This window comes from Artemia franciscana, chromosome 2 (assembly GCF_032884065.1).
Source record: "Artemia franciscana chromosome 2, ASM3288406v1, whole genome shotgun sequence".
Lineage (NCBI taxonomy): Eukaryota > Metazoa > Arthropoda > Branchiopoda > Anostraca > Artemiidae > Artemia > Artemia franciscana.
In genome coordinates, this window is record NC_088864.1 from 1,826,100 (window position 1) to 1,839,596 (window position 13,497).

The 13,497-nt window shown below is 35.2% G+C and overlaps 1 protein-coding gene across 1 annotated transcript in view; it reads right to left on the bottom strand.

The window, feature by feature from the left end:
* The window catches only part of LOC136035760 (mitochondrial carrier homolog 2-like), a 449,695-nt gene that overhangs the window by 351,061 nt on the left and 85,137 nt on the right, over window positions 1–13,497 (bottom strand). The window lies entirely within an intron of this gene.

The window sequence follows — 13,497 nt, forward strand, 5'->3', positions numbered from 1 at the left end:
CGCAAAAGTACTGTATACACTGTTATTTCATTTAAAAATTCAATGCATGAAAACGATGCATTTTCGCGAAAGAAAAGACACAATTTTAGAGATCAGAGCGGGCATATGTCGAATCCACTAAGTTAACAATCTTAAACCAAACAGCCTATATTGAATGTAGAAATCCAGCACAAAAAGAAACGGAAAAGGCCATTAATATAAGTTGTGCAACCCTCACTTAACTCCCCAAAACAATTAGTGGCATTGGCTCTTCAATAAATACGCAATATATTTTCAATTGAAATTATTGTTTACCCGATGGTCAATATATTTGAAAGAATGAATTATTTTAGTCATTTTATAATTATTATTACTTCGCCATTAGTGAGCATATAGATACAGTAAACCCTAGCATTGGGGTTTTTGGACAAGCAAGATCCCCTTTCGTACTTTTATCAGGTTCACTCTATATATAAAAAAGTCCTAGCTACATTTTTTAAGTTATAGCATTAATCCGCAAATATAAAATGGTGGGCCCAAAATAAAAAAAAAAAATGGTAGGTCTGTCGAAACTGTTTTTGAAAAATAACCACAAAATCACTTTTCCTCCATGGCACCCCCTTCTTAAAAGGGGATGCTTAAAGTTGAAAGTATACAATAGTTGTTCGTGTATAATAAATGCTCTTCATTAATTATTTTGATAAACATAGTTATGTATTTATTTTAATTTTCTTTATCTTGTACTCCGTCCCTATGAACTATCCCTAAATCTAAGAACAACAAGCAGTTTTGCAAGAATACAAAGAAACAATATTTTATTGATTAAATTTATGTTAAAATATAAAATAAAAATATGTTCTTGTATGTTGAGTCAGGAAGAGGTTCTTTGGCAGGAGCAGTGACCACATAATTGCACAGCTTCAATGAGCAGTAAATTCGTTAGGTGAAGGATGAGCAAAAAAGAAAATTGATTAAAATTTTTTTTAAGGGTTCTGTTTTTTTAGTAAAATATAAAAAGGGGAGCAAAAAAGATATACGCGAATTTTACTGAGATTCTATTTAACTTGAGGTTTAGAACCCTTGTTTTTTTTATTTAAACTTTAAAATTATAAGAAACCAGTTCTGCTGCACTGTCTTTTTATGTAAAAATAAGCGTCTATACACAAAAAGACGAATGCAACAGAAAACAGGCTTATACAGAGAGTTCCGATATTTACTGCCCAGCTACTTCATTATCTAGAAAAGAAAAGGAAAGTCAATCATTTGCAGACAATAGACAATATGTTTTTCCGAACTAAAAAATTTATAAAAGGATAAATTTTGAAGACTGGCTAAATACATTACAAGAGCGAAAACCTAAAGATGGTTACGATCTCTGGTCAAGACCTTTTTTCTTCACATGTAATTATGCTTCCTATTAACAAATCCTTTTAGACTTTCCTGGAACATTTTGTGATATAGGAAAAGCACAGATACAAATGTGTTCCTTAAAACTAAATTAGTCAATACAAGAGAAATGCTAAATGTGAAAATGAGCACTACCTAAGGAGGGGCGGGGGTAGCATGGATTAGTTTTTGGTGGAAAAGAAATTTCCTGGGCAAAAACTTTCATGGGTAGATAAGGTGTGATTTAAAATATTTACATTTTCTCAGAGCCCCACGAAGATAAAACCATCAAAAAAGTGATGAAGAACTAATATATTATACAATATATATATATATATATATATGTAGCTAAGCGTATTTTACTTATTATCAGTTCTGGTACCCTTTTTTTGAAATCCTTTGAAATCAAACTTAGTCAGGTCTTGGGGGATGGTGAGCAGGGTAGTGAACTGCATGAGAGTCAGGAAGGTGTACTACGTGTAACAAGGTCATAAGAAAGACGCATTTGCACTATTAAGAACGGCTCAGGAGCGACTAAGGCCCAGCAACCACGGGGCAACTGTTTTGAGACTAGAATTGCTAACTGATTGCGCATGCAACTGTTGTGTGACCATGGCCTTGAGGAAGTGGGGTCCAACCTACTAGGCAATCCAGATGTTACTGGTTTCCAATCTATCTAAAACCGGTTCCGAATGAGACCCCAGTCATGGTCATAGTTGCGTTGCAGTGCTATCCCAGAAATTTTTGGGAGCTACCGAAGTTATTTAGGGCTTTCAAAAAGCTTCTTATTCCAATTCAGTGGCAATGGGTTTCAGCAGTTGCTCTTAGATAGTATTGACAGAAGGTCAAACTTTAGCATAAAGGCCAAGGTTTTTCAAAGGCATTTGGTGAAACAAGCTCAGAATTATACAAATATCATAATAAAAAGTTTATCAGTGGATTGGACTAGACATGGAGGATGTTTGATTTGATTAAAATGTGGATCACTCAGACATTTTATCCAAAAGAATTCAAGGATCTAAAGTTCCTTTTTTCACAGGACTATGCAAATAACTTTTTTTTACATCAAATTAAAATTGAATATTAACAGAAATATGGCTAATAGCATATCTTGTCGGAGTTAGGATTGCTTACAAAAGTAAATGTATGTTATTTCTGGAATCTAGGGACCTTCACTGGGTTTTAATGAAAGAAAGTAAGACTCAACTTAAAGCCCTGTGGCTGATAAATCAAAACAGCTATATGGTATAACACTGAAAGTAAAAAAGAATTTTGATAGCTATATATACATGAAAGAAATCTGGAAAATTTACAAATTACAACTCTATTTTTTTTCATTTTACACGTCCCACCCCCTGTAAAATAATCTTTGTGTTGCATCTTTTTTAAGTGACAATTTTTATTTTTGGAGCAGTTTTATGCAAAAATTAAACTTTTTATAAAGAGTAGAGGCGGAGGAGGGTATTATCCCCCTCCTATTCAGCATACTGTGAATATAATATTAAGAGTGGAGAGGAATTGATATAATTATATTATTTTTGGTGGCAACTATAAGGGCAACTATACCCTCTAACATATCAAAGCCATTGGTTGGAGATACATTCAAGCATGGTTCAAGCTGGTTCAACAGATGTTATCACTTTGAAGACTGAAGTTTAAAGGCTTCAAGGTTACTTCAGGCTACTGAAGTAAGACTACATCTATGTGCTGTAGGCACGCCTACAATAATCAATCAACCAAAACCTAAGTGGAACCCTACCCTAGCATTAGTCCCCTTATGACCTTATCCCATATCCCCTCTAGGAACCAGCTCAAACACTACGTTATTACAAAGTAAATATTCTCTTTGCTAAACAGATAGAAATGGAAACACTGGCTTTAATTTGGGATTAATTTTCAGAGTGGTAAATCTTATCTTCTGAACACTGGAAGACAGGACTAATCCCTAGATGGCAAGTAGCCAAGTCTATTGCAAATACTAAGAATATGATGCTATTTACAAATAAAAAACAGGTTTAATAAAACAGAAACACTAAGAACAGTAAGAATAAAACAGAACACAAACAACAACGATAATGAAAAAACAGCTACCTGTTTCCAGTTTTTTATGTTTTCTCAAAATAAAACAGATCTGAAAACAGTAGAAAAAACCGTAGCAGAAACAGTGCCGACCCTTACTTTTCAAGCAATAAAAAAAATAAAAGCAAAAACTAAGCATGCTTGGTGTTATACTTTTAGTATGCATCAAATGAGTTGAACTAACGAGGGTAAGAAAAATAAACTTACATAATTATTCTAATAGCGCATATGCTATATGAAACAAGAACGAATTCATCAGTTGCTATACCAGTTCGATAGTTAAAAATTTTCCAAGCAGGCATCTTAGACCCTTCAGCAACTACAGGCGGCAAAAATCTGGCCAATCTATAAATGGATAAAATTATGAAAACTACTGAGAAGTTTCTCCATTGAAGAGGGGATAATATTTCTGAATATCAGAAGCAACACTAAAGAACTGTCTATAGTAAAGGCCATAAGATTTATGTCTTTTATCATTAATAATAAAAAAAAACATTTTCAACAAAAATTTTTTTAAAGAATACTAAAAAGCCTCATTAGTAAAAATGAGCAGTAATAAAGTAAATTATACTTTGAAGTGTAGAACTACCACAAATCACCATCAATAGATTAATTAAACTTAAAACAAACTGAATTTACAACACATGACCAACTTAAAATTTAAATAAACAAAACACACGAGTGGGGCTGACAACTTCCATGCCTTCTAAGGACCAGAATATAAAGTGACTTTACCAGAGAATCATAGATTAACATGGATTATCATACATATACAGGAATTTATTCCTTAAAGTTTTAAAAAATGTTTCATTTATTAAAGTTAAAAAGTCAAATCATTCGAAATGTAGTTAGTCTTTAATAAAAAAAAATTATATTCTGGTCTTTAGAAGACATGAGCAGTCGGGCACAACAGCCCCATCTCTTCGATTTTTGGTACCAGCATTTTTATTAAGCTACTTGATATTTGGTAAATGCTGAGTATGAGATTTTTGTTCTACACGTTTTTTCAAGATTTATTCTTAGAGATTTTATTTTTCAAGATATTTTTTTTTAAAGTTGTTAATTTTCTTCAAGATTTGTTTCTTTGGGGAATTATCTAAGATGCAGGTGCTGCGGGTGGTTGGTATATTATAGTTTAACTGGTGCTATTGCTTACTTATGCAAATGTGAATGTCTAAAAACATTGGAGAAGGTAGAAAAAGCCCATAAGCTTCTTCAAGACGTTTGATATTACAGACAGACAAAGACAAAGTTATTCCATACCTTAAAAAGTTTCGAGATTATGCTGCACTGAAACAAAACCAAGTCTTCTCACTGTATGTGTTTCAGAAAAGGGACCAACGAGATACACAAAATGTGGATAAATTCATAACTGAACTTAAGATTCTTGTCAAAACCTGTGTCTACACTAACAAGAGTGAGATGACCTGTGACAAGATTGTGTGTGGTGTCAAGAGTGCAATAATTCACGAAAAGCTTTTGGCAGAAGGAGATGGACTGATACTTGAAAGGGCCATAACAATCTGCCGTGCTTATGAAACGACCCAAGCATAAGTGAAAATGTTCCGAGAGAAACAAGAAACATTACAAGATGTAGATGCTGTATCAAGAAACTGGAAGAAGTCTGCCGCTAAGACTCTAGAGTGCTACTTCTGTGGTGGACAATATACAAGAATCCATGTATGCCTTGCAAAAGAAAAAACTTGCTTGAAATGCAAGAAAATCAACCATTTTGCCAGAGTTTGTAAGAGCAAAGCAGTTAATTTTGTGGAACATCTGCATAGTGAGAACTTGCCCAGTGGAGAGCTCCCAGGCAACTGAAACTCAGGTGAAGAGTCAGACCTCTATCTGTGTGCAGCTAAATGTAATGACAGTAAGGATGAAGCCTATGCAATTTTATACATCAATTAACAGATGAAAATAGACTTTAAAGTTGACACTGGTGCACAGGCAAAGCTAATCCTTCAGTATTACCTACAGATGCTATCCCCATAGCCCACACTACAGACAAACAGCCAGACTCACAAGCTACTGTAGTTCCCAGATATCCTCCCTAGGGACATGCAAACTGCAGTACAGGTACAAAAACAGGCACAGCAAGCCCCAGCTATTCTATATGGTTGCATCTAGGACTACCATTATTATTGGGCTAAAATCAAGCCAGGAGCTGAATCTGGTGAAACTTATCCTTAACATTGAGGCCCAAATACAAACAGACCAGTCAAGAAACACAACAAAAGGATATGAAGATGTCTTTGAACGAATAGGGATGCTTTCAGGAGATTGTAGATACACCTAAAAGAAAATGCCACACCCACAGTACACCCAGCAAGAAAGGTACCCATAGCAATGAGAGATAAGATCAAGAATGAGCTTGTACATCTGGAAGAGTTAGGCATCATTGCAAAAGTCATTGTTCCTACTGAATGGGTAAATGCAATGGCCATGGTCAAGAAGAAAGATGGGAGCGTACGCTTTTGGATTGACCTGGTTGACCTTAACAAAGCAAAGAAACGACCATATTACTCTATCCCAAGATTTGTTGATGCCATAAGTAACCTTAATGGAGCCGTATATTTCTCTAAGCTTGGCGCATAGTCAGGATACTACAGCTGTCACAAAAGGAACTTACCTTACAACATTTAGTAAAATCTACAGATGCAAACGCTGGGAGAGATAACCATTTGGCCTCATATTGGTGCCAGGTGTTTTCCAGCAGAGAAGGAAGCAGGCATTTGACAGCCTTAAAGGACTTTGCATACTAATTGATGATCTCCTAACCTATGGCAGAACTCAGAAAGAGGAAATGAAAGACTAAAAGAAGTTCTTCAGTGGGCCCAAATACTGGGGACAAAACTAAACAAAATCAAATGCCAGTTTGAACTGGCAAAAGTAAGTTATTTTGGCCATGAGATTAGCTAAGATGGCATAAAACCGGATCATGAAAAGCTACAAGCCATTAACAAAATGCCTTAACCAAAAAAAAAAAAAAAAAAAAAAAAAAAAAAAAAAAAAAAAAAGACAAAAGAACAACTAAGACACTGCTAGGAATGCTGAACTTCCTGTCCCTAAACTATCATCCAAAAACAAACCCCTAAGAGACTTATTGAAGGAAGAATCCTTCATCCTCCAGAATAATCAATGCAAGTGTATCAAGGATATCAAGGAATCCATTGTGTCTGGATTAGCATTCTTTGACCATAGCTGCAGAACTATTGAGCTTAAAGTTGATGCCTTAAAACACAGACTAGGAGCAGAGATCTCAGCCAACAACAATATATTCAGATATGCATCAAGAGCCCTGGACAAAATAGAACAAAATTAACCCCGGTTGGAGATAGAGCTTTACACGATAGTTTACTGATGTAAGCACTTCCACCACTTCATATATGGCAGAAAAGTCAATATAACAACTGATTATTGCCCCCTAGAAACTATCCTTTCAAAGCCACTACACAGTGTCTCTCCCAGGATAGAGAGACTAATGGTCTAAATTTAACCTTACAACCTCATTGTCTGCTACTTACCTAGCTCCGATATTCCAGTATCTGATGCTGCATGCAGACATTGGGGTAATTGTGCATACCATAGCAAACTGTCTGCCTGTCAGCCATGCCAAACTTTAGGAAATCAGAGACAAGACCAAATCAGACTTACAGTTAAAACAGCTTGAAACTACCCTCAAAGAAGGTTGACCATCTTTATGAAACCGATGCCATCCCAAAATCAGCTCATACTGGAACATTGAGCAAAAGCTATCAGCTTTTGATGGAATGCTATCCAAAGGTGCTCAAATCATCATACCAGCATGCCTCTGGAGCAGCTTCACGCTGCCCGACTTGGCCTGGAAAAAACTAAACAAAGAGCCTGCATGCACATGTATTGCCCTGGCATCAACAGTGACATCAAGAAATTTATCAATAAATGAGGAAATTGTGCTAAACTTCCACAAAACAACCAAAATGAACCGCTGATAAATTCTACCATTCCTGTTTTACAATGTCATCAAGTAGGGTTTGACCTGTTTGAGTGGAACAAACAGCAATAATTGATCACTATGGACTACCATAGCCAGTATTTTGAACTAGATAAGCTGTCACGCTTAACTTCAGGAATTGTCATCCAGATACTAAGAGCACACTTTGCTCTCCACACCAAACCACAACTGATAATATCTGACAACAGCCCTCAGCTATCATCACACAAAATGAAACTCTTCACTGAATCCTGGGGAATACAACACAAGATGTCAAGCCTCATACACCCAAGGTCAAAAGGCTTAGTAGAGAAAAGAATACAAACCAGCAAGAGAATCATGTCAAAATTGCTTAAAAGCAGAACAGACCCATACATCAGATTTTTAGAATATTGAAACACCCCTGTTGATGGTTTGACTTCACCCTCACAACTTGTCCTATCATGCACCAACCAACATCTTAGGCCAAAAATAATCCCCCAGAAGGTATTCATGGAAGGCCGGACAAAACAACAGCTGCACCAGTAATCATACTACAACAAAAGAATGAAATTTTTGCCAAAACTACACATGGGAGATAAAGTCTACATGCAAGAACAGTAACTGGACCAAGGCAGAAATTGTCTGGATACCAACAGGGTCCCAACTGAGAAGAAACCACATCCACATCTCCCAACCGTAATAAGGGAACCAGGGCCTCACCTGGACTCAACTTCACCAGAAACATCATCTACCCTTATCCAATCAAATGTCAGGGAAGAGCAACTGATTATTGAGATTGCAGTGAAAAATTGGACACAGAAGCCACACCACCACGGATCACCTCTGCAACTGGGCTGTGCTCTCCAGCTGAAGCCATGACACCATTAAGTTGAGGCCACCGCCACTCAAAAGCAGCTGCTCCAAATCAAATACCACCATATCATACTCCCAATACACCACAGGCCAGTCTGCAACTAAGGCAAACTGGACCAAGGCAGAAATTGTCTCTTACTATGAGAACCCAAGATCATACATGGTCAGAACAGCAATAGGGTCTCAACTGAGAAGAAACCACATCCACATCTCCCAACCATAAACAAGGGAACCAGGGCCTCACCTGGACTCAACTTCACCAGAAACATCATCTACCCTTATCCACTCAAATGTCAGGGAAAAGCAACTGATTATTGAGATTGCAGTGAAAAATTGGACACAGAAGCCACACCACCATGAATAACCTCTGCAACCAGGCTGTGCTCTCCAGTTGAAGCCATGACGCCATTAAGTTGAGGTCACCACCACTCAGAAACAGCTGCTCCCCATCAAATGACCCCACATAACACTCCCAATACACCACAGGCCAGTCTGCAACTGTGGTCTGACACATCTGTCACAAGCCCTCAGCAAACATGTTATGGTAGACCTCTAAAGCCTATTAGAATAATGAACTTATGAGTGACTCAATCTGGACTGCATGGAAAGCCATTACAAAAGCCTAATCATGAAGAAAGGAGATGTAGTATTACCTGCCTACCATGTGTCTGCTATGCTTACCTACTTGTGAGCTGTCCATACTTTGCTATATTTATTATGTGCTTTGCTTTGATTTGCCTTGCTTATTATATAAAAGAATTATTAGAAATTCCAGCCCCCCCCCCCTGCATGGCCCTTTTTCCCCTATCTCAAACTTTTGAGATAGGCATTTTGTTCAAAGCAGTTTAAAGATAAAATAACAAAAACTCCTGGGTTGACACAACCCTAAGAGCCTAGGGGCAAGTATTATAAATTATGCAACAGGAGAATATAAGGTTTGTATGTAAGGAGTGGTTGTATAAACGTCAGAGGTGGATCTATCAAGCTGTTTTAAGAGTCAAAAATGAATGGAGTGAATATACTCCCCCCTCACACAAATTACCTTTTCCCCAAACACATTTAATCAAAATTTCTAGATAGTCATTTTGTTTGAAATAATCCAGCAATCAAAATAGAAGTTTGGGGTTAACATATCCCCCCCAAAGCCTGGAGCAAGGGCTGTCACTTATGCTCATGGCATATAAGGTTTTTATGGAGGGAGTAAACTTCAGAGGGGACTCAAATGATTAAAATCGAAAATACTACTTCTCTTTTGGAGCCATAAGTACTCTGATGGTAACAACTGTCTTTTCCCCAAATTGGTTTGTCTTTAATCAATTTGCTTTTACTGTACCAAGACTCCTATATTGTTTTGCTTTTTTAGAGATTTTTTTGCTTTTTTAGAGATCTATGATATTATTTAGAGATCTCCAGAAATCTAATACTATATATTCAAAGAGATTTAACATAAAAGCTTGTCAATAACTTCCCCAAGTATGATTTAGACCCTGGATTCATTACTGAAAGTTTCATTTTCCTAGCCTGACACCTTTCCAAAATATCAAAAAATAGCTTAAGTAGAATTTACTGTAACATTAAACAGTTCTTCCAAATTTAATAGCCAATATATTTCTTTTTAATTTTTGCACATCCTAAACTACACATCAGGATTAGCAAAGCTATGTGGCTTAACAAATAACTTTCTTTGGACCTTTTATGTGCAAGGCTATAGATCTATTTCTGAAAGTGGGTTTTGTTTATATTAATGAAATATTACAAACTCATCTCTATAGCCTGTATGAAGTTTCAAGGATCTACATCTTTCCAAAATTTAGGAAAAGAACCATCAATGTGGCTTGAAATTTTGCTCAAATAACAGGAATTACACAGTTTTAACTAAAAGAGAAAAGGAGATTGAAAACTGAAAATAAAGGTTAAATGTACTTTTGAACTAATTCTAATCTAGGTAGACAATAGACATATGCTATATCATTTTTTTGTAGTGTTTTGTTCTTAGCATGGGTAAAATTCTAGTTAATTGACTTCTTGCTATCTCAGAAAGGGTTTAGGTTAGGAAAAATGAAACTTACAGGGATGAATCTACAGACTAAAGTACATTTTCAGTCTTCAATCTTTTTTTCTCTGCTTTTAGTTTAGACTAAAGTATATCACGGGAAGGTATTTTGAAGCAACTATCTCCACTCCTTCTCCCCCTAGAGGGCCCTGACCTTTGATGACCTTTAAAAACATGTGTGTTATAAAAGTGAAACCTTGCAAAATAGATCTTTTTCTTAATTGAAGTACAACAAAATTGTTTTCAGCTTCATAACTTTGCTCAATTCCATTTTATAAGGTTTTAAAGATATGCAAATACACTTCCTAAATTTTGAAAAAAAAAAAACATTGATATGGCTCATAATTCTACTCAAATAACAGGAATTGCATTTTCAGAACTAAAGGCAGAGAAAAAGCTACTAGTAACTGAACATTAAGGTAAAATATTTTTTCTCAAAATTTCAATAGGTATAGACCTGTCATGTCGGCAAATTTCAGGGCCCTCTATAGGGAGGAGTGGAGGTGGGTACTTTAGAATTCCTTCCCAGGACATACTTTAGCCTGTAGACCCATCCCTGAAAGTTTCATTTTCCTAACATAAACCCTTTCTGAGATAGCAATAAGTTAAATAACTTGAATTTTACCTTAACTAGAATTTTACCTTAGCATGTTCTGCATTTTGATCTGACCTACAAAAAAAGTAATAAAAAAAAACCACAAGCAACAACAAGCAAAGGTTTGGAATAGCACAGCATATATCCAGGGGGAGATGTGCTAGAGCAAACATATATATAAATAGTTTGCAAATTATACTTCTATCTTCATAATTATTTTGGTTTACAGCAATTCCCAAAGCCCTCCATCATTCAAAGCAATCTTCTATCCATCTTTCTGTTGTAGCATATTTCCTTCTGGAAAACCACTAATATAAATATTAGACTATTCTGTTTTCTTCGTAAAACTAATTATATTCTGGAGTATATAAATTCCTTCTGGAGTATATAATTTCTGGAATATAAATATTAGACTATTCTGTTTTCTTCGTAAAACTAATTATAATTGCTATACTTACAAAAAAAAAGATTATTAAGGATTATTGTAGTATTTTTTCATGACCAATGCTCCAAAAGGATTGAGGGTGGGTTAACTTTGATTAAAATGAGGAATCGACTGTATGAGGTTTTCAAATAAGCAGCCGAAAATCACGCCGAATGCTATAGTAACATTCAGAAGGCAGAATGCAAATTGCTATCCTAAAAATTGAAATACAAGAGCCTAAAACTTATATCCGTAAGCTAAGAGACATTTAAGGTAATAAAAAAATCCCTTTCTCGTAACTTCAAGAAGAAGTTTTTGATAAATCTTGTAAGAGTCCTATGTTAGGCCTGGTGGTCATTTTTATTTTATTTGTTAATCCTTTTCATTTGTTAATATAAATCAGATTGTTGTTTTTTTCCCAATTCCACAACCTTTTTAGGTCTTTTAGTCCCACATTGTCATTGAAAATTTTCAAATGCTCCATTACATAAGCTAGTAAAAAATATACAATAGGGCACAAAAGTGGCTTTCATTAAAAGTTAACAAATTCAAAGGTAGTTATTGCACTTATGTGGCAGAAATAAAATGCTTGGTATAAACAAGTAAATTCGATAAGGACTATTGACAATGCCTTAATGCCAATTTCCATCAAAACGAACCTGAGCTGAATTGGAGTTTAGCAACAAAATATTTTGTATACCAAGCATGAGCTACATTTTGATTAATCCTATATAGTTTCTAATAAGGTTCGAGTAGTATTTTGGGTTAGATTTTCAAAGTAACATACTAGAACGTTTTCTTAAATGAGCTTGGAGACCAAGCTGGCAAAGTAAGAAATGCAAGGAAACAGGACAACAAAAGAAAAAAAAATTAGAATTCCAAGTACTGACCTTTCTTTGTTATAGCTTTCTTAGGCAAAATTGGTTGAGTGGAAATAATTTTCAAATCCGCTTAGTTGCTAAAAAAAAAAAAAAAAAAAAAAAAAAAAAAAAAAAAAAAAAAAAAAAAAAAAAAAAAAAAAAAAAAAAAAAAAAACAGAAGCGCGAAGTCTTTTTCTGAAAAAGCCTCATTGAAATCATGGCTCAAATAGGATTTTTTTGCAAAATTATTATTTTCTTTTTTGCTGTGGATAGTTTCGTTTTTTTTCCGTGTCCTTTATTCTCCCGTATTGTCAAATAGAGACGGTTCAGAAACTTACTTATCTGTACGATATTTTTACATATTATTTCTCCTTATTTGAGTTCCAGCAATTTCAATTTAAGAAACTCATTTATCGACAGCATGAAAAAATATAAGAAAACGTGGTAGTTTGCAGCCAGTTGAAAAGCAGAATAAATTTCAAAAGCAAAGGCAATTTTCACATTCAGCCGTGTCTTCAATAAAATTTTTCAGGCAAAGCTGGTGTACTTTTTATAATTTTTCAGGGCAACTACAATGAAAAGGCCTTAACTAATTATGGTGTTTGAAATGGAAAAAGGAAAAATTATGAACATGTATAAAGCTAATAAATTGGTATTATGTGAATTTTTTTTAGGTAATTGGGGGACCACTGTAAGTTGATGGGTTGAAAATTGAAATTTGGATTGAATCAAAAATCTCAGAATCGGCGAAAAAAATGTTATAAAGGGTATTTTCAATTACAACAGCAGAAAGAACTTGTTTCCCAAAGAGCATAGTGACTTTTTTTCCACACCTGGTAAGCATGTGTTTTTTCAGCATGGTCAACATGTTTTGGTTTATCCGTAATAGAATTTATGTGATTTTTCTGCTGATTAGATTCTAGTATAAGCTAAAACGAAGCAAGTTGGTATAGATTAATGATATTTTTTTTATTGGGGGGGGGGGCTGAAATACTACGCCTGCACGGTGGAAATTTGGCATTGGTTGCACGACTTTCACTGGTTTTAAGTTTGATTATTGAATTACTAAGTAAACATAGAGCATTCACTAACTGCGCATGTACCAATAAGATGATTGAATATAGACTTGTCTCACATTAAGACTTAATCCTATAAATAATCATTGCGATAGTAACTTGTTCTGCATTTTTTGCAGGCGCTTATAGTATCCACTGGATTGAATCAATATCCACTGAATTGAATTCCACTGTCTTGGAAAAAATTTCCCTACTGTTCCTAAGTAGTGTTTGT